The 27,732-nt window shown below is 44.3% G+C and overlaps 1 pseudogene; it reads left to right on the top strand.

Moving 5' to 3' along the window:
* The window catches only part of LOC126991002 (cationic amino acid transporter 4-like), a 38,210-nt pseudogene extending 14,360 nt beyond the window's left edge, over positions 1-23,850 (top strand).
* Positions 23,851-27,732: the final 3,882 nt, after the last annotated feature.

Here is a 27,732-nt window from a genome sequence, read left to right as displayed (position 1 = left end):
TCCCTTCATTCACACTCTTCTCTCTCTCTTCAATAACTCCACCTCCCTCACGTTAGTCCCTCCATCCACCTCCCAACCACTTCATCCATTTGTCGTGCTTGGCGGGTCACGTCAGGCGCAGCGAGGAGGGTGGAGAGGCGAACCACTTATCTCTTTACAGGCGGAAGGTATGAAGAGGAGGAGGAGGAGGAGGAGGAGGAGGAGGTTAGGTAAAGCTTTGAAAGTGGAGGAAGGGAGGAAGGAAGATGGAGAGAGAGGGATGATGATGATGATGAAGAGGAGGAGAAGAGTGAAATGGGTTATGAGCGGAGAGGTGGAGAGAAAGAGAGAAATGGAGGCGAAGAGAGTGGAGAGAGAGGAGGAAGAAAGAAAGAGGTATATATGATAGAAATGTGGAAGAGGAGGAGGAGGAGGAGAGGGAGGAAGAACAGGAGAAGGCTGATGGGTGGAGAAGTGGAGAGGTGGAGGAGAGAAATGGGAAGGAGAGTAACATGGAAGAAAGGAGGAAGAAGGAGAAGAAGAGGAGGAAGAGGAGGAGGCATGAATACATAAGATAGAAAGAAGAATGAAGTAGCAGACGTATTGTGGAGACAGAAGAAGAAGGAGGAGGAAGAGGAGGAAAAGGAGAGGAAGGAATAGAATTAACTGTCTGACGGATGGAGGTGAAGTGGAGACGAGACGAGAGGAGAGAGAAAAAAGAGAGAGGGAGGGAGGGAGAGAGAGCGCGCCGGTGAAGCCTGAAAGTGAAATGGGGTCTTGTTACCTCAGGGCTTGAAGGAGACGAGGTGATGAATGGATAAGAGAGGAACGAGGGAGAGTGACACACATGCACGGGGGAAGGCTCTAACGAAGTGGAGAAGGCGAGAGAGAGGAAGAGAAGGAGGACATGGAGGAGAGATAAATGGAGGAGAGATGACATATGCAAGGACGAAGGCTGTAACGAAGTGGAGAAAGAGAAGGAGGAGAAGGAGAAGGAAGAAAGCATGAGAAAAGAAGACAAGGAAGGGCGCAGGCTAAAACGAAGTGGAGAAAGAGAATGAGAATGAGAAGGAGAAGGAGAGGAGAAAGGGAAAACATAAGAAAACGATGAGTTAGAGAAGATGAAAAAGGAGTAGGAAGAAGATAAAGACGAGAGAGAAAGAAAGAGTAAAATTATATCCAAGCAAATTGATAATAACGCGTGAGCAAGGAGAAGAAGATGACGAAAAAGAAGAGGAAGAAGAAACAGAAAGAAAGAGTAAAATTATGTCCAAGCAAATTGATAATAACGTGGGAGCAAGGAGAAGAAGATGACGAAGAGGAAGAAGAAGAAGAAACAGAGAGGTAGCAGAAGGAAGAAATGAAGAAGATAAACAGAACGAGCTAGGAGAAGAAAGAAAGAAGAAGGAAGAATAAGAAGAGAAAATAGTTGAAAAAAGACATAGAAAGAGTCAAACCACATAACCTAACGCTGAAGAACAAACATATATGATAACCAATACTTATACAGCCTCTCCTTAACTAACCCTCAAAGTAACACACAAGCTACACCACTAAAGAACCTAAGAAGACCAACCCAGGCAGGAGGCGGTGAGTAAGGTTAAAGGGGATGGCAGAGGTAACGTGTTCTGTGGTGGCTGCCTCGTCTGGGCCCAGCGCCAAATTTAGTGACTCCTCCCTCTCCTTCCCTTCCCTTGGCCTCCCCCTCATCGTGCATGCAGCTCCTTCAGTCCTTCGTTCCTCCGCCCACTTACTAATGCACGAAGTCTTGTTTTGATGCATGGTAGATGATGTTGGTTGGCCTGACATTTGGTTCTCCTGCACCGTCCTCCTCCTCCCTCCCCCTTCCCTCATCATCTCTCTCTCCCTCACTGATAAGATAAGGAGGAATAAGGCAAGGGACAGGGGAGAGACGAGGGGGAATGGGAGAGTAGGGAGAAATGGAGAGACGAAGGGAAATTTTCTGGAGAGGAGGGATGTTTAGTGAAAGGATATGGATAAGAAGGAAGGAAAGAAAGGATGCGAAAGAGAGAGATGATAGAGTTAGGGAGGCTGCAGGAAGAAGATGAAGAACAAGAAGAACAAAAACAAGAACAAGAAAACAAGAAGGAAGAAAGAAAAATAAGAAAAAAAGTAATAGTCGTAATAATAATAATGAAAATAACACAAGTACCATCTTTGTGTGATAGTCCTTCTTTACCTCACGAAGATTCTTACCTCACTGAAACACCACAGATTACACCGAGGTACATAATCATCATCATCATCGTGGAACAGACAGAAGAGAAAGAAACGCTGACTAACTCTACACCAATATCTAGAAACGCTCGCAGTACAGGCAGAAGAGAAAAAAAGGAAAAAGAAAGAGAAAAAAATTAGAATGGAAGAAGGAAAAAAAGTGAAAAGAGGAAGAAGGGAAGAAAAATAAAGGATAAAAGGAAGGGAAGAAAAAATAAAAGGAAAAAGAGGGAAAAAGAAGGAATGAAAAAGCGAAAAGAGAAAGAAAGGAAGGATGGAAGAAAGGGAGAAGAAAAAGGGAGAGAGAGAGAGAAAGATAAAAAAATAGAGAAGGAGAGAAAAGAGGAAGAAATGGAGGAAGGAAATGAAAGGAGAAAAAGGAAAAGGAGGAAAAGGAAAAGGAATTAGAAAGGGAAGTAGAGAAGTGAAGTGGAAAAGAGTAACAGACTTATGGATGACTTACCTTACAAATACCTTTACATACAGACAGACGAGACAGGTCATGTTACTCCCCTCCTCGGCGCCGCTGTAAGCTGCTAAAGGTCACGGGAGGCATGATGGTAACTCACCTTGACGCCACCTGCCTGGAGTTAATTACCGTGCAGAGAGAGAGAGAGAGAGAGAGAGAGAGAGAGAGAGAGAGAGAGAGAGAGGTAAGTTAAGTCGTCTGGTTAATTAATCTAAAGAGCGTAAGGGCCACACGAATGGAAGAACAAGAGCAAGAACAATAATAATAATAATTAGAAAACGAAAACGAAAACATAAAAGAAGAAGAGGAGGAAGACAACGAAGGAAAAGAAAAAGAACACGAAGCAGTGGAAGAAGAAAAAGAACACGACGAAGAAGTGGAAGAAGAAGAAGCACAGTTAGAGACAAGGAAGAAGAAAACGACGATGACGAGGACGAAGAACTAAAAAAGAAAAGACGAGGAGCAGGAAGACAACGAAGAAGGAGACGAAGAAGACAACGAAAAAGTGGAAGAAGACGAGGAACAAGATGATGAAGACTGAGAACACAAATGAAAAGGAGAAGAAACACTTATGGCAGCTTAGCGATTCTCAACACACCATTAACACTACTAATCCTTCCCTCCCTTCAAGCGGTATTAGTGGCAGTGGCGAGAGCTATACGTATACAAGGACAGTTAGGAAAGACTCATAACTTGTTACACTTCCAGTCTTCCCCCTTCAAACGGTCGGTATAGAGACGGCGAAAGCGATGGAGGAACAGTTAGGAAAGACTCATAACTTGCAACACTTCTAATCCTTCTCTCCCTTCACACGGTCGGTAGAGAGACGGTGAAAGCGATGGAGGAACAGTTAGGAAAGACTCATAACTTGCAACATTTCTAATCCTTCTCTCCCTTCACGCGGTCGGTATAGAGACGGTGAAAGCGATGAAGGAACAGTTAGGAAAGACTCATAACTTGCAACACTTCTAATCCTTCTCCCCCTTCACACGGTCGGTATAGAGACGGCGAAAGAGATGGAGGAACAGCTAGGAAAGACTCTTAACTTGCAACACTTCTAATCCTTCTCCCCCTTCACACGGTCGGTATAGAGACGGCGAAAGAGATGGAGGAACAGCTAGGAAAGACTCTTAACTTGCAACACTTCTAATCCTTCTCTCCCTTCAAATGGTCGGTGTAGAGACGGCGAAAGCGATAGAGGGACGTTAAGAATTCTTTGACACTCCGACGCCCAAGCACTCATAATTGACAAGGCTTTCGTATAGGCGTTTTGAGGGCATTTCCAGGGGTAGTTTGATGACCCTGGTGGTAGTGTGACTCTTCTTCTGTACCATGAACGTGAAAGAATCCTCATGAAAACCCAATTAATCTCCTTTTAGACCTCTGGAGATAGTTGAGCTAAGAGGGGGAAGCGTCTGAGGATACCGAATTTCTAACACTGCTAAGCTTCATCCCTCGAGCAGTAGGTATAGTAGAGGTGGCGACAGCGATGTGTATACAGAGCAGAAGAAGCAGAAGCAGGGAGTGGCGGGGCGGGGTCGGGAGGGGCGCGGCGAGCCAGGCACAGCAACAACAGGACTCTTCTCTCATCGACCTGTCTGTCTGTCTGTCTGTCTTTCTGTCTGTCTGTCTGTCTGTCTGTTCCTCCTCCCCACCGCCACATGAGTCTATTGCAAGCACATCTCCCGTCTCCCACCTCCCTCCACCTGTTGTGTGTGTGTGTGTGTGCTAAGGGACTGTGGCAAGCGAGAGATGCATGATTCTGGCAGACTAATTAACTCCCGGCTGACTAATGCTCATAAAAACGATAAAATAATAATAACAATAATAATAGCAATAGTAATAATGATAATAATAATAACTTCTAGCGATATGTGATTAAGAGCGAAATAGTCAGTCAGTCAGTTAGTTGGCTAGTAAGCTTGATAGGCGGTTAGTTAGTGAGTTTGATAGTTAGTGAGTTAGTGAATTAGTTAAGAAGCTCGGCAGATATTTAGTTAGTAAGATTGTTAGTAAGTTAGCTAGTGGGTTTGTTAGTAAGTTAGTGAATTAGTTAAGAAGCTCGGCAGATATTTAGTTAGTAAGATTGTTAGTAAGTTAGCTAGTGGGTTTGTTAGTAAGTTAGTGAATTAGTTAAGAAGCTCGGCAGATATTTAGTTAGTAAGATTGTTAATAAGTCAGTTAGTGAGTTTGTTAGTAAGTTAGTGAATTAGTTAAGAAGCTCGGCAGATATTTAGTTAGTAAGATTGTTAATAAGTCAGTTAGTGAGTTTGTTAGTAAGTTAGTGAATTAGTTAAGAAGCTCAACAGATATTTAGTAAGATTGTTAGCATGTTAGTTAGTGAGTTTGATAGTTAGTGAGTTAGTGAATTAGTTAAGAAGCTTGGCAGATATTTAGTTAGTAAGATTGTTAATAAGTCAGTTAGTGAGTTTGTTAGTAAGTTAGTGAATTAGTTAAAAAGCTCAACAGATATTTAGTAAGATTGTTAGCATGTTAGTTAGTGAGTTTGTTAGTAGGTTAGTGAATTAGTTAAGAAGCTCGGCAGATACTGAGTTAGTAAGATTGTTAGTAAGTCAGTTAGTGAGTTTGTTAGTAAGTTAGTGAATTAGTTAAGAAGCTCGGCAGATATTTAGTTGGTAAGATTGTTAGTAAGTTAGTTAATGTGCTATAGGAAGTTAGCAAGCTCGTTAATTCGTTAGTTAATTAGTTAGTGATAAGTTAATCCTCTCGTTAGTCAGTTTACCAGCTAGTGAGTTAGTTTGTTAATTGCGGTTTAAACAAAAACACGCGTAACCAGCCTTTGTTATTTAGCTAGTAAGTTAGTAATCTCGTCAACAAGTTAATCCTCTCGTCCATCAGTCAGTCGGTCAGTCAGTTAGTCAGTTAGTCATTTAGTTAGCCATTCACTCATTCATTCACTCAGTCTGGTAGTAATTCTTATAGTCAGTCAGTGAGTTAGTTTGCTCGTTACGCTTTCAACACTAACCCACGTAGCCAGTCTGGGCGGCGCTTCTGCATGCGTCCTTATCTCCAGCCTGTGAGGACCGAGCGAGCATGTGAAGAATCAATACCGGAAAGACGCCTCGTTGATGAAGAGACTTAGGTCGGGGGAATTCTAAGACGCTTTCGATTCTCACATCAGAGGAGGAGGAGGAGGAGTAGAAGGAGGCGGAGGAGGAGGAGGAGAAGTAAGGCGTAACGATACACAAGAGAATAAAAAAAATAAATAACAGACTTCACAAAACTTTAGAAAACTCGTGTCGCTTGAAAGAACGGCCTCGTAATGTATCGCCGGGGTAGAGGAGGAGGAGGAGGAGGAAGTAGAAGAAGAGGAAGAGGATAAGTAACACGTAACAATACACAAGAGGATATAAAAATCTTTCACAAAGCTTAAGAAAACCGACCTTGTAATGTTTCGTCTGCAAGGAGGAGGAGGAGGAGGAGGAGGAGGAGGAGGAGGAGGAGGAGATAAAAGAAACGTTACAATACACCAGAGTATAAAAATCTTTCACAAGACTTAGAAGAAAAATGGAAACAGGAGGAGGAGAAAGAGGAGGAGGAGGAGGAGGAGATAAAAGAAACGTTACAATACACCAGAGTATAAAAATCTTTCACAAGACTTAGAAGAAAAATGGAAACAGGAGGAGGAGAGAGGAGAAAGAGGAGGAGGAGGAGGAGGAGGAGAGAGGAATAAGATGAAAAGAAACAAGAAGAAGAAGAAGAAGAAGAAGAAGAAGAAGAAGAAGAAGAAGAAGAAGAAGAAGAAGAAGAAGAAGAAAAGAAAAGAAGAGATAGAGAGAAGAAGAAAAGAAGAGGAGAGAAGAAAAAGAAGAATGAGAATAAGAAAAAGGAAGAAAAAGAAGAAAAAAAGGAAAATAATAAAGATAATAAGAACAAGAATAAGAATAAAACGAAAAAGAAAAAGAAAAAGACAACACCAACCTCAAACAAGTCTTAGGAAAACGTGCGTCTCATTCAACAACGTTTATACCCCTGTTATCACCCCCGAGGATTATCTCACTAAACCCTCCACACCGCTGCCGGGCATACGAACTCCATCCTGTGTCTCACGCGGGGCTGAACTCTTCTCACGGATACTTCCCCCAAGCTCCGCCGCGTTGTTACCCTTGTGATGTGTGTTGGGGGACGCTCCACGCTCGACTCAAGGTTAGGTTCGGGTTCATCCACGCACGGAAAGTCATAAATCTAATGCTCGGGGGATGTACGGTACGTGAGTTTGAGCAGTTTCCTGGAGGTTGATTACAGGACTTGCACGGTATATTCACTACACTTAGACACACCTACACACACACACACACACACACACAGCACTCTCAGTCACACACTCCCACTCTCACAGTTGTCTCCTATAGCTGTTGTTGGAAGAGAAGCGAACGGTAAAGCAGTGTTAAGTCAGTGTTGTTTGTGTACCGTATTATAATGTAATGCCACAGTGAAACGAATACGTATATGATTATGTGCATCTCGGGGCTCAGAAGTGATATTGGTTGGACCTCTTCCAGTACGTCATGCAATCTAAACACAGACGATTCTACTGCATATAAGAACGTAGCGTTGACTGCAAGAGGTCAGGCAGTCGGTTTATTCAGGTCATTTCCCTCACCACACATTTTCAAGTCAGTACTAATAAGAGCTGTGTGCCTCCTGCTGTCTGTTATGCAGTTATCAATATATTTGTGAAGAGCTGGCAACCTAGTTTGAGTGTTATAGTGTCTCGCTGTGGTCTTCAAACTTCTGATAGTGACCGCGTTAAGTCTTTGAAGCCCTTGGACAGTAATATAAGAGCTATGTTCCCCTCGCCTTATGATAATCAAAGTGACGACCCGGGGACATATATCTGAAGTGTCTGCGTGATTGGCACCTTCCCGAGCCGCTAAGCCGTGGGTGACGCGCGGGTCGTGGCTCACAAACTGATCACATAATCCGCTTCTAATTGTTATCACTGCATTTCCCCTTCATAAAGTACTGGCAGCTGTGCATCATTATCATTCTCCAGCTCAATCTAAACCAGGCTGGGTGCTGAAGACTGCCACTGTTCAGGAATATGCGACACTAGGAGCAGTCTACATCGTGATCCAGTGCTGTGACGAGACCCATAATACTAGGGACTGCGTTATCGAGGTGCTAATACTCCGTTGTGAGACTGAAGCTCATATACTCAAACTTCTCAAGGCTTACACACCCACATTTGAGAAGGCCTTCGTAGAGGTTGTGTTAGTATTGCCTTGGGTAGTTTTATTAGCCTAATGATAGTTTGACACGGGGAACGAAAGGTGTTTGGGCTTACTTACTCAGAAAACTCACTGAGAAGGCGTTGAGGTTGTGTTAGTATTGCTAGGGTAGTTTTATGCAGGGCCGAGAGAATACAGGGTCCACGCACGCGCACCTTAAGCCGATGAGGGCGGGGCTAGAGCTGAGACGTCACAGAGTGCGGGTTGCTCTCTCCCCTACCCCCTCCCCCTCTCTCTCTCTCTCTCTCTCTCTCTCTCTCTCTCTCTCTCTCTCTCTCTCTCACCTGCGGCCCACAGGGTGCGGGTTGCTCTCTCCCCTACCCCCTTCCCCTCTCTATGGCTTCTCTCTCTCTCTCTCTCTCTCTCTCTAAGCAGCAGCCTAGTACCACTCTAATATTGTAAGAAATAAAATTCTTATTGATGACCTTGATACTTTTTTACAGTATATATTATGAGAATATGCTGTCAGTTGGCATTCTCACTGCACAAAGGATATGAAAGTGGTAGGGGACTAGGGGTCACATTTAATGATACCACTATCAAAAGTAACAAAACACTGGTGCATACTTCGGAAAAGGCATAATAATATGTTAGGAGCAACATCAGTGCATACTATTACAGTTCACAGACAATTCATCAGTATTCTTATGTCCTCATAACTTTTCATCCTGACCAATCAGGATCTTCCTTTTGTTTTTCTTTGCTGTCTTACTGTCATGCTTTGGCATGACAGTGGCGCACACCCCGCCACGGTTGAACCCAGACTGGCCGCGGCAGCCACCTCGGACTCTTCCCTGCACGCACCCTGTGACGTCACGACCTGCGCGGCCCGGTGGAGTTTTTGGTGGCTCCTTGCGCGGACCCTGTATTCTCTCGGCCCTGGTTTTATGAGCCTAGTGATAGTTTGACACGGGGAACGAAAGGTGTTAGGGCTTACATACCCAGAGAACACACTGAGAAGGCCTTCGTAGAGGTTGTGTTAGTTTTACCATGGGGAGTTTTATGAGCCTGGTGATAGTTTGACAAGGCTTTTGCACCATTAATGTGAAGAAACACTCATGAAAACCCGACTAATATCCTTTGTGGCCTTGGGGAATGGTTGTTGGGAGAGCCGAAAACGTCTGTGACTGCGAACCTGCTGGGGCTTATAAGAGTTAACACCACAGTCCAACACCGTGTCTTCGTTACAACCGGAACCACACTACACAACCCCATACACTCCATAATGGTGAGGTTCTCTACTCACCATACACCAAATACACAACAAGAGGTTATCCGTGTATAGTATCCTCAAATTTCTGAACTTAGATATGAAGACCAAACACTGTACAAGGAATTATCGATGTCTTTAGTATTGGTTTGGGAGTTTACTCATCCCGGCGGCCGCAGAGACGAGTGACTTCAAGACCCTTACCTTACTTTCCGCCACCTGTTGGACGTTGCGCTAAATCTGAATAATTGAGCTCCCCGTTCCGATGATGATGATGATGATGATGGTGATGGATGTTTGTCCGTGAGCGTGACGTAACATGAGGAGATAGGGGTGAAAGGTCAGTGCTGCTGTTGTTGTTGTTGTTGTTGTTGTTGTTGTTGTTGTTGTTGTTGTTGGAGTGAAAATACCGCCAGAGAGAGAGAGAGAGAGAGAGAGAGAGAGAGAGAGAGAGAGAGAGATTTCGTACTTTCATGTCCATTTTAATCAGATGAGGCAGGCAGTTTCTTTAACCGCTAAAATGTACAAAATAAAGAAAAAATATGAAGGAATATTCTTCTCTCTCTCTCTCTCTCTCTCTGCTTTTGAACCGTTCCCCAATTAAAATTCGTTTACATTTCAGCGTAAAAAAAAAAAAAAGTAAAATTAAGAAAAAGCAAATATAATAAAACTGAACATTCATTTCCCGCTGCCTACAGACCGAGCCGCCGTGACCTTTCCGCGTACAATAACAATTAAACGTTCATGGAATTGACGTTTAAAAATGGAAATAATACGGAGGACACTTTATTTTATCACCACACTTAAATAGAACTACTACTCCTACTAATACGGCTACCACCACCGCCACTACTACTACTACTACTACTACTACTACTACTACTACTACTACTACTACTACTACTACTACTACTAGCCTACTACTACTGTCTTTTTAATCCTTAGTTATTGGGTTGTTCAATTAGATTGGATAGATAGATAGATAGATAAATAAATATATATATATATATATATATATATATATATATATATATATATATATATATATAGAGAGAGAGAGAGAGAGAGAGAGAGAGAGAGAGAGAGAGAGAGAGAGAGAGAGAGAGAGAGAGAGAGAGAGAGAGAGAGAGAGAGAGAGAGAGAGAGAGAGAGAGAGAGAGAGAGAGAGAGAGAGAGAGAGAGAGAGAGAGAGAGAGAGAGAGAGAGAGAGAGAGAAAACCGTCTCCTTGTGTCCGGTCAGCTGCCTCAGCAGTTCACACACCGGCAACAATATAAACTGTTTGTGAACCAGTGGCTGAACAATTTGTGAACAGGTTAGGCTTTCAGATAGGGGATACCAACTATGTTCCCTTTAGCCTACAAACTAGTGCCGCCATATAATGTAATGTTATAGGTACTAGGCCCTGATGTAACCAAGTGTCTGTGTAAATAAAATAAAAATAAATAAAAAAGAGAGAGAGAGAGAGAGAGAGAGAGAGAGAGAGAGAGAGAGAGAGAGAGAGAGAGAGAGAGAGAGAGAGAGAGAGAGAGAGAGAGAGAGAGAGAGAGAGTAAATAAATAAATAAATAAATAAACTTTATTTCCACTAAAAAGTGGTTATTCTAAACATCTAAATATACATGGTAGGTTATACATATAAATATACATGGTGTATTATACATCTAAATATACATGATAGAATATACAGAAGGCAGTAAAGTAGATAATACATTCATGCAGAGGTCAACAGCTTCTTTTTAAGAATTGATTTTAATGTGGTCAGATTATGAGAGTCTTTTATTTCATTCGGTAATTGGTTCCATAATTTAGGACCTAATACATGAAAGGCTCTTGCACCTGTGTCGGTGTTGGTTCTCGGGACGTAGAGATTGTTTTGTTGTCTTGTTGTTGAGTCAGTCATATAGTTAACAGTTGGGAGAGAGAGGATGTGGTCTGGGTAATCCTTTATTTTCAGCTTAAACACTTTTGTGATGAGGTTAAAGGTGATTAGGTCTTTGATTTTAAGCCATTGTAAATCTTTAAATAATGGAGTGACATGATCGTATTTCCTGGCTTTCCCATCTGCCACTTTTATCGCGAAGTTTTGTAGTTTTTGCACTTTGTTTATTAAAGTTGAGTTTGTTGTCCCCCATATTGTGATGCATTTTATGATGCTTAATACCAAAGTCTGGATAACCATTAAGCGTGTTTCTTTGTTGAAGAGATCTTTGTGTCTGTTAATGAAATTTAAGGTTCCCATTGTTTTCCTAGTCATTTCATTTATGTGTCTGTCGAAGGTCATGTGTGAATCCAGATGAAAGCCAAGGTTCTTAACATGGAGGAGGGGCTGTATAACGCCATCGGCACATCTGATGGTGGTGTTGTTAGGTATGTGTGCCAGGAGTTGGCGTGTGCCTAGGAAGATACATTGTGTCTTACTGATGTTTAGCTGAAGGCCGTTCTGTAGAAAATAGGTTCTTATTTGTTTCAAAGTGATCTCAGTTTTATTAATTAAAGTATTTATTTCGTTGATATTACCGCTGTGGAGGAACTGTGTGTCGTCAGCGTATTGTACTAGAAGGCAGTTATTGATATAGGTAGATATGTCATTTACATGGATATTGAATAATGTTGGGCCTAGTATTGAGCCTTGGGGGACTCCAAAGGCTACTGATTTCTTGGATGAGACGATGTCTTTGATGCGGACTGACTGTGACCTGTCATCGAGGTAATTGTCAAACCAGTAGGTGTCAACATTAATCTGTTGAAGTTTTCGGAGTAAGATGGTGTGGCTGACACTGTCGAAGGCTTTAGAAAGGTCGCAGAGTGTTAAAAGTGATATTTGTTTGTTGTCTATATTATCATAAATTTTATTGGTAATGACTTGCAGCGCTGTCTCTGTAGAGAGTTTTGGTCTAAAGCCGTGTTGGGTTGGAGAGAGAAGTTTGTTACGTTCCAGGAATGACATTAATTGATTGGCAACTACCTTTTCTAATATTTTTGAAAAATTGAAGTAGAGAGATGGGACGATAATTTCCTATTTCGTCTGGGTTACCGTTTTTATATAGTAGACAACAGCATTTTTCCAGGAGGCAGGAAAATGCCTGTGACGATTGAGGTATTTATGATGGTTGTGAGGTAGAAGATGATAACTATAAGTGAGTCTTTGATAAACCTTAGGGAAATGTTATCACAACCAAACGATTTAGTATTTTGAAGCTGTTTTACAGTTAAGATGATTGTGTTCTGGTCTACTGGCTGAGGTCTGAAAAGCGCGAGATTAGTGGGGGTAGAGGGCGCGACCGGGATGTTAGGAGAGAGAGAGAGAGAGAGAGAGAGAGAGAGAGAGAGAGAGAGAGAGAGAGAGAGAGAGAGAGAGAGAGAGAGAGAGAGAGAGAGAGAGAGAGAGAGAGAGAGAGAGAGAGAGAGAGAGAGAGAGAGAGAGTAATAATAGTGTATCAGGTAGAGCAATCTTGAGTGTGGGCCGTAATAAAAACATAAGAACATAAGAACGCAGGAGTCTACAAGAGGCCGGTAGGCCTGTACGAGGCAGCTCCTTTGACCCTAAGCTCCCGTGTATCTAACCCCACCTAATATCGCTGTCCATGAATTTATCTAGTCTATTTTTGAATGTGACAATTGTATTGGCACTCACCACATGACTGCTAAGCCTATTCCACTCATCCACCACCCTGTTAGTAAACCAATTTTTGCCTATGTCCCTGTTGAATCTGAATTTATCCAGTTTAAACCCATTACTTCGTGTCCTACCCGGTTCTCTTACCAACAAAACCTTATGAATGTCTCCCTTATTAAAGCCCTTCATCCATTTATAAACCTCGATCATGTCTCCACGCACCCTTCGCCTTTCTAGAGAATGCAAGTTTAACTGTTTGAGTCTTTCCTCGTATGGCAAGTTTCTCAACCCCTGAATCATCTTAGTCATCCTCCTCTGCACCGATTCTAACATTTTGATATCCATTCTATAGTAAGATGACCAGAACTGAACCGCATAGTCAAGATGAGGTCTAACTAATGCTAAATATAGTTTGAGGAAGACTTGGGCTTCTGTTGCTTACGCTCCTTGAAATAAATCCCAGTACCCTATTAGCTCGATTTCTAGCTTGAATGCATTGTGCCCTTGGACGGAGATCAGAGCTCACTAAGACCCCTAAATCCCTCTCGCACCCAGACCTGCTTATGAGAGTGTCATTTAAGCAATACTTATGTGAGGGGTTGTTCCTACCTACACTCAGAATACTGCACTTCCCTACATTGAACTCCATCTGCCATTTATCCGCCCAGTCATATAATCTGTTGAGTTCACCTTGGAGAATACTAGCGTCCTGATCCGACTCAATTACTCTACCGATCTTGGTATCATCTGCAAATTTACTAACATCACTACTAATTCCTGTATCTAAGTCATTGATATAAATATTAAACAAAAGTGGACCAAATACCGAACCTTGTGGGACCCCACTCGTAACACATCCCCAGTCAGATCTTTTACCATTGATTTGCACTTTTTGCTTCCTATTGCTAAGCCACGCCTTGACCCAGTTCAAAACTTTACCCTCTACTCCGTGAGCCTGTAATTTAAGCAACAGTCGTTGGTGAGGAACTTTGTCAAACGCTTTACTAAAATCAAGATAGATTACATCATAATTTTCATCTCTGTCAACCGCCTCAAATACTTTATTGTAGAAGGACAAGAGATTGGTGAGGCATGACCTACCTTTTGTGAACCCATGCTGCGAGTCGTGAATTAAGCTATGTATCTCTAAATGCTCCCGAATGTTCCTGGCTATTATGGACTCCAGCATCTTGCCTATAACCGATGTTAAGCTAATTGGGCGATAGTTTGAAGCAACCGACCTGTCCCCCTTTTTAAAAATCGGCGTCACATTAGCTACTTTCCATAGGCTCGGCACATAGCTAGTATTTACCGACATCTTAAAGATGTCGGTTAGTGGGTCACTGAGTACATCACCTAATTCCTTTAATACCCTCGGAAATATCCCGTCAGGACCTGGCGACTTGTTCTTCTTAAGCTTATCTATCTCATCCTGAACTACTTGCCTGGTATTGATTATATCCCTCAATTTATCGCCATCCCCGCCCTCGTACACCTGAACTCTTTCCGGTATAGTCGTTCGATCCTCCTGTGTGAATACTGAAAGGAAGTAGTCGTTCAACAATTTTCGTAATTTTCTACTAGCTCCCCTGTGTTTGTTTTCAGCGGTTCAATTTTCTCCCGTGTTTTTGTTCTATACATCTGAAAGAAGCCCTTAGGATTACTTTTCGCCTCATTTGCTACTTTGATCTCATAGTTCCTTTTTGCTATCCTGGTGTTTTTCTTAACTAATCTAGATAGTTCGACGTACCGGCCCCTGAGATGTGTTTCACCATTTTTTATTTTTCTGATAAATTCCCTTCTTTAACCCAATCTCGTGTTTTAGTCCACAAGTCATCCACTTAGGATCATTGTTTTCTTTTCTAAGTGTTCGCTGTGGTATATGCTGTCCTTGCCCCTCTACTATTACTCTAACTAAGTTATTGTAAGACATTTCTACCTGGTTCTCCTGGCTCTCCAATCCGCAGTTCTGGCCCTCATGAATCCCTAAATTATCCCAGTTTACCCCTTCAAGATGTCTTCAAAGCCCCTCATAATTTGCTCTTCTGAAATCTGGCACTAACACTGGGCTTGGTTCGCGGGTTACCGCCCAGTCTGAGCTAAAACGAACCGTTCTGTGGTCACTATTTCCTAACTCTCCGCCCACCTCCAACTCACGTAGCAAGTTCCCATTATTGGTTAGGACTAAGTCTAATATGTTATCTCCTCTGGTTGGCTCAGCAACTACCTGCTTAAGGAAATTATCTTGTATAACTTCAAGAAAGTCCTCGGTTTCCAGGTCACCCACTAGGTCTTCCCAGTCTATATTCCTATAATTAAAGTCTCCCATTACGCAGACATTTCTACTCCTACTCGCCCTGCCAATCTCCTGTAGTAATATACTCGTGTCCTGCCTGTTAAGGTTGGGTGGCCTGTACATAACTCCTAGAGTTAGTTTTTCTTTCCCTTTGTAACTTGGGAACTATAAATAAATGCAAATATTCGTGCTGGTAGATAATATGTGTTAGCAGGAGGAGAAGAAGGAGGAGGAGGAGGAGGAGGAGGAGGAGATAGAAAAATGTAGAGGAAGAGGAGGAATAAGATGTATAGCGTGTAAGCAAGAAGAGGAGGAGAAGAAGGAGGAGGAAGAGCTAGAAATAGGAAGAGGAAGAGGTGGAATGAATTATATATAGTGTGTAAGTGAGAAGAGAAGGAGGAGGAAGAGAGAGAAAAAGGGAAAGGAAGACGAAGAGGAAGAAGGAAAAATGTGACCCTCAAAAGACGAAAAGGAGGAAAATAAATTAGGAAAAGGAAAAAGAAGACAGGAGGGGATGGAAAAACGAAAAATAAGACGAAGAAAAAGAAGAAATAAAACATGTAAGCAATAAAAGGAGAAGATAGGAAACAGGAATAAGAAGAGCAGGAAGAAGAGGAGGAGGAGGAGGAAGAGATAGAAATATGTAAAGTATGAAAAGAAGAAGAAAGGAAAGGAAAAATGAGAGGAAGAAGAGAGATTAAGAGAGAGAGAGAGAGAGAGAGAGAGAGAGAGAGAGAGAGAGAGAGAGAGAGAGAGAGAGAGAGAGAGAGAGAGAGAGAGAGAGAGAGAGAGAGAGAGAGAGAGAGAGAGAGAGAGAGAGAGAGAGAGAGAGAGAGGAGGAGAAAGAAGAAGAAAAAGGAGGAGGAAGAGAAAATTGAGGAGGAGGAGACAGCAAGAGGAAAAGGAAGAAAAAAAAGAGATAAAATATAACCAAGAAGAAAAGTAGATAGAGAAAGGAAAAGGAAGAGGAGAAGGAGGAAGACGAAGAGGAGCTGTCAGCGTAGTAATCCTCAGTAATCCGTGGTAATCCGAGGTCTTGGTCTGGGTGGGCCGTTCATTTCTCCGCCTTACCACCTCGCACGCCCACGCTGTTTACCCTTCGGCCTTCACCCACGCCCGGCTCTCGGCTCCTGGCGTGGATGTGTTGCTAGGCGAACCGAGGGAAGAGTGAATCGAGCACAGCGGTAATGTAAGCAAGACACTCTATCTTTCTTTCTTTCTGTCATTCACTTTTTTCTCTCTCTCTCTTTTCTCTTACCTACCTTCCTTTCTTCCTTATTTCCTCTGTTTTCCCTCCTTCTCTCCCAGTGTCCCTTCCTCTCTCTCTCTCTCTCTCTCCCCCCCTCACAACCGTATTCCCTCCCTCACAACCGTATCCTCCCTCACAACCGTATTCCCTCCCTCACAACCGTATTCCTCCCTCACAACCGTATTCAATATGTCCTTGCGACAAGGCATTGTCCCTTCAGATTGGAAAAAGGCTAACGTGACACCGATTTTTAAGAAAGGAGACAAAAAAGTACCAGGTAATTACAGGCCCATTAGTCTAACTTCGGTTGTAGGTAAGCTACTTGAGGGCATAATTAGAGACAAATTGTGAGTTACCTTGAAAGCCACTCATTAATTGGGGACTCACAACATGGCTTCCGAAACAAAAGATCCTGCCTATCAAATCTATTAACCTTTTATAACGACCTCTTCACTGTTTATGACGTAACCAAATCACTGGACGTAGTCTATCTTGATTTCCAGAAAGCGTTTGATAAAGTCCCGCATCATAAATTACTTTACAAATTAAAGCAAATAGGTATTGACGGTCAGGTAAACCAATGGATCGCGAATTGGTTGAGCAACAGACAACAAAGAGTAGTGATTGACGGATTTAACTCAGAGTGGGCGCATGTAACTAGTGGCGTCCCAAAGGGCTCTGTTCATGGCCCAGTTCTCTTCATTATTTAAATCAACGACGTGGATGTTGGACTCAATAACCGCATTATTAAATTTGCAGACGACACAAAGATTGGTAACTCGGTTCTCACTGACGAAGACAGGCAAAGCCTCCAGAGGATTTGCACAAAATTTCAGCTTGGTCGGATAGATGGAGATGCCTTTAACGTAGACAAGTGCCAGGTCCTTCAAGTTGGAACGAGGAATAAGAAGTTTGATTACGAAATGCGCGGCGTTAAACTCAAAAGCGTTCAATGCGTCAAGGACTTGGGGTCAAAATCGCGTCAAACCTCAAATTCTCACAGCAATGCATCGATGCAGCAAATAAAGCGAACAGAATGTTGGGCTTCATTAAAAGAAACTTTTATTTAAGAATAAAGATGTAATACTCCGCTCTACAACAGTTTAGTCAGACCCCACTTGGAATATGCGGTACAGTTTTGGTCTCCCCACCATGCAAAGGATATTGCTAAATTAGAAGGTGTTCAGCGTCGGGCAACGAAAATTATCCCTTCCTTGCGCAACAAATCCTACGAAGAAAGGCTTTCTACCCTTAACATGTTCTCTCTTGAGAAACGTCGCCTCCGAGGAAAACTGATCGAATGTTTTAAAATACTTAATGGTTTCACGAATGTAGACAGATCAACATTGTTTATGATCGATGACACTTTGCGCACGAGGAACAATGGCGTAAAACTCAGATGTAGACAAGTAAATTCAGACTGCACCAAATTTTTCTTCACCAACGTTGTAGTGCGAGAATGGAATTAGCTCCCATCATCAGTGGTCCAGTGTAACACGATTGACTCCTTCAAAAATAAGCTCGACCGTCACTTCCTTCAACTTAATATCAACTAGAGTAGAAATGCAACGTTTTGGAGTCTTCTGATTAATGTAAAATCACTTAGGTTTAAGGACAGACCACCAAGTCTGGACCATGGGGTCTGTGTGGTCTGATTTTCTATGTAAATCTATGTAAATCTCTCTCTCTCTTCCTTCCTTCATCCTCTTTTTCCTTCCCCCTTCAATCCCTTTTCCTTTCTTCCATTCTGTCCTCCCTCCCTCTCTCCCTCTTTCTCTTTCTTCCTTCAATCCTCGTTTATCCTCCTCTTCTTCTCTTCCTCCCTTCCTCCCTCCCTTCTTTTTTTCCCTCCATTCCTTCCATCCTCCCTCTCTCTTCCAGTACTAACCTCCACTACTTCTCTCTTCAGCAGGTGGTAGCGAGATCATCAACACAACCACCACCAGCGCCACCAGGATGACGGGGGGGCTGAGGCAGAGGCTAATGACGGAGGCGTGGGGCGGGACGTGGCATCGCATGTGGCGCACGAAGAAGGTGGCCTCAGGGATGATGGAGACGCCCCTCAGCCGATGTCTCTCCACCCTGGACATCACCCTGCTTGGTACGTGTCCCTTTGGTGTCCTTTAGGGTTCGTTCTGCTCTGGTTGTCTTCCTGTCTTTGCTATGTGTGTCTGTTTTTTCTTCCTTTCTTCCTTTCGTCTCTCTTTTTTTCTCCCTCTGGTGTTCTTCGGTGTTCATTCTGTTCTGTTTGTCTTTCTGTCTCTTCTCTCTGTTTCTGTGTTTCTTCCTCCTTCACTTCCTTTCATTTCCCATCTTCTTTCCTTTCTTCCTTCCTCCCTCCCTCCCTCTTTCGGTCTTTTTCTTCCTCCCTTCTTTTTTCCTTCCTTTCTTCTTTCCTTGCTTCGTCCCTCTCTCCTTTCCTTCTTTCCTCCCCTCCTCCCTCTCTCTCCCTTCTTGACTTCCTCCCTCCCCCCGTCCCTTTCTTCTTTCCTCCCTTCCTCTCTTCTTTTGTGTCTTTCTCTCTTCTTTCCTTCCTCCCTCCTCTAGTCTCCTGTACCATCCCTGTGTATCCCTGTGTATCGTGTCTCCTCGGTGCAGGCATCGGGCACATGGTCGGGGCGGGCATCTACGTGCTGACGGGGACGGTGGCCAAGGACGCTGCGGGACCCGGTATCGTGCTCTCCTTCCTGCTGGCCGGCTTCGCGTCCTTCCTCTCCGCTCTCTGCTACGCCGAGTTCGGGGCGCGGGTCCCCAAAGGGCTCGGCATACGTCTACACCTACGTGTCGGTGGGCGAGTTCTGGGCGTTCGTGATTGGCTGGAACATCATCCTCGAGCACATGATTGGTGAGTGTTGCGCGTGTGTAATAACTGTGTATGTGTATGTGTATGAAGGTGGGGAGGGAGGGGGTGATGATACAATTGCTGCGTGGGTTTTGAGTGTACTACAAACTCATGTCTGCAGGCGCGGCGTCGGTGGCTCGGGCGTGGTCTGGCTACGTGGACTCGTTCTTCGACAAGGCTCTCAGTAACTTCACGATGTCGACCATCGGCACCATGCACGCGGGCTACCTGGCGCCCTACCCGGACTTCCTGGCCTTTTTCGTGACGCTTGTCTACTGCAGCTTCTTGACCTTGGGTGTGAAGGGTTCAGCCTACTTCAACTCCATCTTCACACTCATCAACCTCTGCGTCATGGGCTTCGTCATCGTCGTGGGGCTTTACTTCGCTGACTTCACCAACTGGACCGGGGGAGATGGCTTCCTGCCCTACGGGATGTCCGGAGTGGTCGCAGGGGCCGCCACCTTCTACGCCTTCGTCGGGTTTGACAGCATTGCCACGGCGGGCGAGGAGGCCAGGACCCGGCCCGGTCCATCCCGCGGGCGACGCTCGTGTCCATGCGCGTGGTGCCGGTGGGCTACGTCTTGTGGGCGCCACGCTCACCTCATGGTGCCCTACAACACTCTCAACCCGCCGCCGCCATCCCCGACGCCTTCGCAGTTCACGGCGCCGCGTGGGCCAAGTACGTGGTGAGCGTCGGGGCACTGTGCGGGATGACCACCACGCTGTTCGGCTCGCTGTTCAGCCTTCCTCGCTGCGTCTATGCTATGGCGGTGGACGGCCTCGTGTTCTCCTGGCTGGCGCGCGTCTCAGACAAAACCAAGGTGAGGCCAGGATCTAGGTTGAGGGCCACCTTACACTAAACTGACCCAGAAGCCTCGTCCCTTCTTCCATAGCTAAGGAAACTGATTGGATGGATGGAAGGAGCTTGGAGTTACTATAGGAGTCGATGTTACCTTGGAGAGAGGGTGAAGGAGATGGCGGGGTTACTAGACCAATTTAGTGTAAGGTGACTATAGTTTGACCTTCTTTCTCTTCGCCCTAACTCCCCGCTTCTTTCCCCTTCGTCCAGGTCCCCATCATCACGTTGCTGCTGTGTGGGTTCTTCTCGGCGCTCATCGCTCTGCTCTTCGACATCGAGAAGCTGGTGGAGTTCATGAGCATCGGGACCCTCATGGCCTACACCATCGTCAGCGCCTCCGTCATCATCCTGCGCTACCAGCCGGCGTCCAGGTGTGTGTGTGTGTGTGTGTGTGTGTGAGGGAGGGAGGGTCCGTCTGTCTGCCTGTCTGTCTATCTGTTTGTATATCGTGTGAGTGAACTTCCTTTTTTTTTTTGCTTCCAGGTGCAACATCACGAGTCCCTCCCACAGCCAGGTAACCACGCCCACGTCCGTCGGTCCGCCCTCGCCCACCACGCCCACGGACGACGCAATGAAGGTGGGTTGGTCAAGGGCTTCAGAGTGTGTTTGTTCATCAATTAGACCTTTTTTTCTCTCTCTTTTGGGGAGTTGGGTGACTGGGGGGGGCTGTGTTTTTGGGGGTAGAATTGCCAAATACACTAACATTTTCTTATCTTTTTCGTTCTTTTTATCTTCTTTTGTTTTCCTCGTCTTCTTTTTCTTGTGTTCAGTTTCTCTTCTCTTTTATCCCGTCTCCTCTCAACCCTTCCATATACTTTCCTTTCCTTTACTTTCATTCTCTCATCCTGTTCCAAATCCTCATATCTTCTATTTTCTCTGTTACTCTTCTTTTTCTTTGCCCATCCTCCTCCTCTTCCTTTTCCTATCATCTCCTTTTCATCCTCCTCCTCTTCTGTCTTTCAATCCCTTAGATACACGTTCTCCTTTTTCGTCTCTCCTCTTCCTCTTCTCTTTCTAATGCCCTTTTCCTGTAATTTCTTCCTTAGATTCTTACACACTCACGTTACCCCCACTTTCCCTCTCTTCGGTAACACTTCCCTCTTGCAAACTCCTACAGATACATTTTCCTTCGGGGCTTGTTCTCCTCTCTATAATACCCTTTTCCTGTACTTTCTATCTTCGCTGTCCTCGCTCTCACCTTTCCTTCTCTTCGGTAACACTCCGTTCTTACAGTCGCCTTCAGATACGTGCTCCCTTCTGGGTCGCTGCTCGCCCCGGGAACCCAGTGAGGACGGCTTTGTGAGTAAGAGCCCTTGCGCCTCCCAGCCAGGGCCGCGTGAATCAAGCGGCGCCGAGCTAGGAGGGAGTGTGTGCTTGGCAGGTTGACTGAGGCTAATGTTTACTTTTGTTTCCCGGCTGTTGACCGTGTTTGGAGGAGGGAGGGTGTGGGAGAGAGAGAGAGAGGGAGAGAGAGAGGGAGGGAGGTAAATGGATGAGTGTGGATTAAAGTGGTGGACCAGCCAAAACTTTGCTCAGAGGATCGCGTGCTGTCCAACTTTGCTTTTCAACTTTTCAACGCCTCAGCTCTCCCTCCCTTCCTTGCTTGCAGACATTGTATATATATTCGAAAGTGACGCGAAACTTGCCGGATTTATAAAGCTTTCAGCGCTTATGTTTTCTTTGCAGCTTGATCCTTTTCTTTGCTTTTGAAGTGGGTACTCAAGTGACTGGACTGGAAGCTGCTGTTGAGGGTATTCTGATGGTGTTATTTTTTATGTTTGTGTTTATTTTCTTTTCTTTTTCGTGGCTTTGAGTTTCACTTGCTGGGACGTACGCGGAGGTGGCACGTTTGTCCCTGGTAAACTTTGGAACAGTTGTCTTTCTTCGTCTGTATTTCCATCTTCCTATGACTTGAATGCTTCCGAGAGGGGATTATCAAGGCACCTCCCGAGCTGTTTCTGAATAATCCTTTCGACAAATATGAACATCCCTTTGAGGCTTACCAGCATGGGACTTTGTGAGTGGCTTTCTATTCACTATACCAGAGGAGGAAGAAGATTCATCAGCGTGGCTCATCCCGACAAGCATGAACACCTACTTAAACCTTTCCCAACTTCCTCTTCCACAGGGCGATGGCGGGGAGCTGCGGTCTTCGTTCCGGTGGCTGCTGACGCTCGTTGGGAAGCGGGAGCCGGGCGTGGTGGCGGCCTATGCGGTGGTTATATTCACGGTGTTCAGCGCCGCGCTCTGCTCCCTCGTGCAGTTCGGCGGCGACTTCCTAGCGCTTCCTTACCCTGCCGTGTGGGCCGTCTTCCTCTGCATCTTCCTCGTCCTCGCCCTGATATTCAGTACGTAATGTGGCTTTGGTGTTGTGGACCGCGGTAGTGCGGAAAGACATTTGGCTATATTTTTAAACCCTTCAATGGCCAAGAACACATTTTGACAAAGCTTTCGGAGAGACTGATGTGTTAGTAGTGCCATGGGTAGTTTATGAGCCTAGTGATAGTTTGACAAGACTAATTCTGCACCATGAACTTGAAAAAACACTCATGAGAACCCGACTAATCTCCTTTGTGTCCTTCGGTGGTAGTTTGACAAGGCTTTTCTTTTTTTTTACAACAAAGGCGGCAGCTAAAGGGCAAAAAAAAAAAAAATAAAAAAAGAGCCCGCTGTACCATGAACGTGAACCCCCCCCCCCCCCCACACACACACACTCGTGAGAACCCTTGGTAAATAGTTGTCGTGAGAGCCGGAAGCATCTGAGAGTACGGGCCATTGATCTCAGCTAGTGCGTGTTGGTGTTATATAAAGCACTGGATGGGTATAAAGTAACCTCGTCGTGTGTCGTTGCAGGCGTGATGGTGATCGTGGCGCACCATCAGAACCAGCTGGTGCTCTCCTTCCGCGTGCCGCTGGTGCCACTGCTGCCCCTCACCTCCATCTTCTTCAACGTGGGCCTCATGATGCACCTCAACCCCATGACGTGGCTGAGGTTCGTCATCTGGATGGCCCTGGGTGAGTGGAGGGAGATCTACGTAGATATTCAAACCACTCAGCGCCTATGGTTCAGACTAAGGGAAATGAGAAGATCGTCATAGCTTGCTTGCCTATAGTACTTGATGCTTGGGTGCTGTTTTTGGTTGCTCATTCACCATTCATTGAGAGAAAGAGAAAGATAGATAGATAGATTCCCGTGAGGCGTATATTCCTTATTAATCTATTACTCTTCTTCCTTCCCTACACATTTTTTACCCATTTTTCTCTAAGACTGTTATTCTACTTCCTTACTTATTCCTTCCTCTTTCCTCCAGGCCTTTTACTCTTCTTCCTTACTCACTCACTCCTCCCTCTTTCCTATAGATCTGTTACTCAGTTTACTCACGCACTCATCTTACTTCAGTTCAGTTGCAGGTCGGGGAGATAGCCTTGCAACGGCCTTCCCTTTGCTTCCTCATGACTAGCCTTGGGTGGCTGTACTCCGCTGCTTTTCCCTCTTTTTCCAGAACTCATACAAAACCCGTTTCACTTTTTCTTCCTCCAGGCCTCTTACTCTACTTCACCTACGGGCAGCACCACTCACGGGAAGGCGAGCCAGTCACCAGCTGTTCCACCCTGCTGAGCGAACCTGCACCAGCCGGCAACACGGTCTTCGGCTCTATGCAACAAACCCTCTCTCAAGTCACCTCCAAGATCGCCTCAGCCTCCACCGAGGGCAAGAAACCCGTGTTGGACCAAGAGGATAACGATAACCTGTGAGCGCGTCGCGTGGTGGATGATGATGACGACGCCTCACCAGGGAAATCATCTGTGTAATGCGATCTGCGGGGACGGAGAGTGAAGGAAGGTTGCCGTGTGTGTGTGGGGGGGGGGGTGGATGTGGGTGGGGGGAGGTGTGTGTAAGTGTTACGTCACTGTGAACTTTAGTCGAGGGCGTCGGGGGGTTGGTGTGTGGGAGACCTGCTGGCAGGAGTGACCTTTTGAGACTGCAAATGAAAAGTGCTGGATGAGAATCTTAAGCGAAACGGAGGAGACATCAACATGAAACAAAAAGGAAACCCCTATAACATACATTCCTATATATCACGCGTGGCTACTCTTGGCTACTCACCCAGTTTTACTTCCATCAACTGCATATATCAAAGAGAAAAGCCCAAAGCAATAGAAAGACCTGAAGAGCTAACACGCCAGCACTTACTACGATCATTGCAATACTTAGAACAAGTCACAATATCCTACTGAAGGGTGTCTGACGTATATAGGGCATTTGAAGTGACTATGGGCGAAGTTCGATTTTGGAGAGTCTAAGGAAACGTATGGAGATAGATCAAGGAGATTTAAAGTATCGCTATCCATTGTGATTTGAGTTCTATAGCTAATTGTTTCTGACTCATTGGACTAAATTCGGCTTGCTGGGTCAAAGGAAACGTATGGAGATAGATCAAGGAAGTTAACAGTATCGCTATCCATTGTGATTTGAGTTCTATAGCTAATTGTTTCTGACTCACTGGACTAAATTCGGCTTGCTGGGTCTAAGGAAACGTATGGAGATAGATCAAGGAAGTTAACAGTATCGCTATCCATTGTGATTTGAGTTCTATAGCTAATTGTTTCTGACTCTGGACGAAATTCGGCTTGCTGGGTCAAAGGAAACGTATGGAGATAGATCAAGGAGGTTTAAAGTATCGCTATCCATTGTGATTTGAGTTCTATAGCTAATTGTTTCTGACTCTGGACGAAATTCGGCTTGCTGGGTCAAAGGAAACGTATGGAGATAGATCAAGGAAGTTAACAGTATCGCTATCCATTGTGATTTGAGTTCTATAGCTAATTGTTTCTGACTCACTGGACTAAATTCGGTTTGCTGGGTCAAAGGAAACGTATGGAGATAGATCAAGGAGGTTTAAAGTATCGCTATCCATTGTGATTTGAGTTCTATAGCTAATTGTTTCTGACACACTGGACTAAATTCGGTTTGCTGGGTCAAAGGAAACGTTAAGATCTATTGAGTATGTTTAAACTATCGCCATTCATCGTGATTTGGGTTCTATGGTTGTCCCTCGTGTCATTCCTCCGCTTCCGGGGATATAAAGTTTTCAGTGGTGATTAAAACAGAATGGAAAACACCGAACTACAAACGAAGCCTCGAATCAATAACTTAGCGTCTCGACTTTTGCTTCATGGAGATCACACGCGGTAAACAACTGGCAGCTTCTCGCGGAACTAGTGCAAAGGAAGGAGTTGTCGACCTGTTAGTGCAAAAGCAGAGATGGATTACACGTTCAGTCTATAAGAGGTGAGTTATTGAGCCACTCGATGTATTTCCACCAAGTAAACATCTGGGACGAACACACACACACACACACACACACACACACATTAAGTGAGGATGTAGTATCGGCGAGGAGTGTACAAAGCTTTAAGTAAAAGTCGGATAAATGCAGATACGGAGACGAGACCACACGAGCGTAAGCCCAAGCCCTCTAAAACTACAACGAGGTAAATATAACTAGGTAAATACACGTCAATGTTCACGGTCTTCGTCTAAGCATCCATAACCTTGTCCTCAGCTGAGTTTAGTTAAGGCAGAGTGTGACAGGAAAGTCTGGGCCCAGTGGACATTCTCATAGACGGCGTTATCATATTCATTATCTTGATTCAGCGGTGGGTTCAGGGTTAATTTTAGGGGGTGACTATTTTAATGTTGATTAGGGGATAGAGAGGGCAGGGTTTTCTGGGATTAACCTTAACAAAACCCTCCCATGACACTGCCAGTTTTATTATATTATCACCAACAACTCACTACAGGAACAGGAACTTGGGCCGCGTAAGTAAGGTTTGATATCGATTTTTATTTATTTTTATTTTTAGGGAGAAGCAAATTAACTTTCACCTCAGTCGTTTAATTTTTCTTTCATTTAGTGCTGAATAGATTAATGTTGGCATCCCTATCCCACCATTTGGATGATAAGTCAGTCACAAGTGAACTAAAGGAAGATGCGATAAGTTTTTCATGATAGCAAGGCGAAGACAAAACCCAGCTCGGTACCTTACGATTCTTTTTTTACAGTAGAGGAAACAGTTTAAGGGCAACAAAAAGGAAACAATAATGAAAAAAAAGCCCGTTACTCACTGCTCCCACAAATAAGTCAAGAGGAGTGGCCGAAAGATAGGTCAATTTTGGGAGGAGAGGTGTCCTGATATCCTCCTCTTGAAAACAAACTGACAAAGATTTGTTTTAATCTCCTCTTGAAAACACTGCCAAAGACTTGTTTTAATGATTTCTCCTCAACATTGATTTTACTCCCTTAATTAAGCTCTAGAATACAGGCCAAGAGCAGAAAGGAAGTACTAGCATAAATATATACATCTATGCAGAGAAGAGTGCCCCTATTGTTCTTCTCACTTTCAGGAGTTAATTTTGAAATCTACTTTTTCCCATTTTCACTTGCATACTATACGAATCCCTTCCCTTGAGATGGCCAGTAGAGACCACATGGGTATGAAGATTGTCGCAATATATGAGTTCAGTAGTCTATATTTATAGCTTATATATGGCTCACAACATCTAGACACCCTATAGAGACCTTACATCATCTGCAGGGTCACTAACAGACATCCAGCATCAATGTGTTCACTATTTTCCTGCCCCGAGATGCTGCAATACTGTCTCCATTTGGTATGATTCGTAGAGTGAAATTAGTACCCATAGAACAGTGTTAAGGTGAGGGTTCTCCATGGCAGGGGTTGAGGGGAGGGTATGTGAGGTCAGGGGAGGTTATGCTGTGTGTGTTGTGACAGTGTTGGTCAGTGTTGTCGTCTCGGTTCACCAGGGAACGACTGGTTATAATAAGGCTATGCAGTATCCCAAAGGAGAAACTTGACTCCATGTTTAAACTGATGCTGTGTTGAGTTGGTTTCCTTGTTTTCTCTCTTCGAGGTGTGTTATGTGCCAAGGGACCTCCTGCTGGTGATGTATATTTCAGTTCGCTGCCGAAATAGTCCAGTCGATATGTCAAAAAGATGTTCACTTCCGGAAGAAAGCATGAAAATTTGAATGTAGGGGTTTTTGAGTATGCTGAATCCATTTCTAACCGGATCCAAGCTGGCAAACCAAGGGATCCCGCTCAAAATCAGGAAATCCAAGATGGCCGCCATGCGTATTGCCGATTTTGATACTTCGTTGTAACTTTGCTGTTATTTGACATAGAAACATGATCTTGGTGCCGATTTATAGGTTTTTAAGGTCAAGGAATTCAATGAGATGCCTTATAATACCATAAAATGTGGTTGGAACAAAATCCAAGATGTGATAAAGTCTTTTTTATTCATATCAAAACTATGAGTAGGAAGATTCAGTTAGTTTTAACCAATTTCGATGATCCATTGAGACTAATATTGTTCACACTCATAATTCACAAAGAATATTTTACTGACATAATACTAAATTAGATGAAATGAGTTTGAAATGCATTACAAAAGTAAAAAAAAAAAAAAAAAGGAACTTAATCTAGGACACTGTTCGCTTTGTCTGCACATTGTCCACCACAAAAACACAGCTGTGTACACGGGAGGCTTGCTTTAGCACACTGGCATCTTCCTGTGCACCGTTTTTTACATGCACACGTAATAAGTTCACTGCAGCCCTTTGATGCCTCTGGCAGGGTACTCCATAAGGGCACCCAGATTCGCTCACTGTCAAGTTTCCACCCCCACTCGGAAGGA

This window comes from Eriocheir sinensis, unplaced genomic scaffold (assembly GCF_024679095.1).
Source record: "Eriocheir sinensis breed Jianghai 21 unplaced genomic scaffold, ASM2467909v1 Scaffold23, whole genome shotgun sequence".
Lineage (NCBI taxonomy): Eukaryota > Metazoa > Arthropoda > Malacostraca > Decapoda > Varunidae > Eriocheir > Eriocheir sinensis.
The sequence above is the reverse complement of the archived record's forward strand: the minus strand, read 5'-3'. Positions and strand labels throughout refer to the sequence as shown.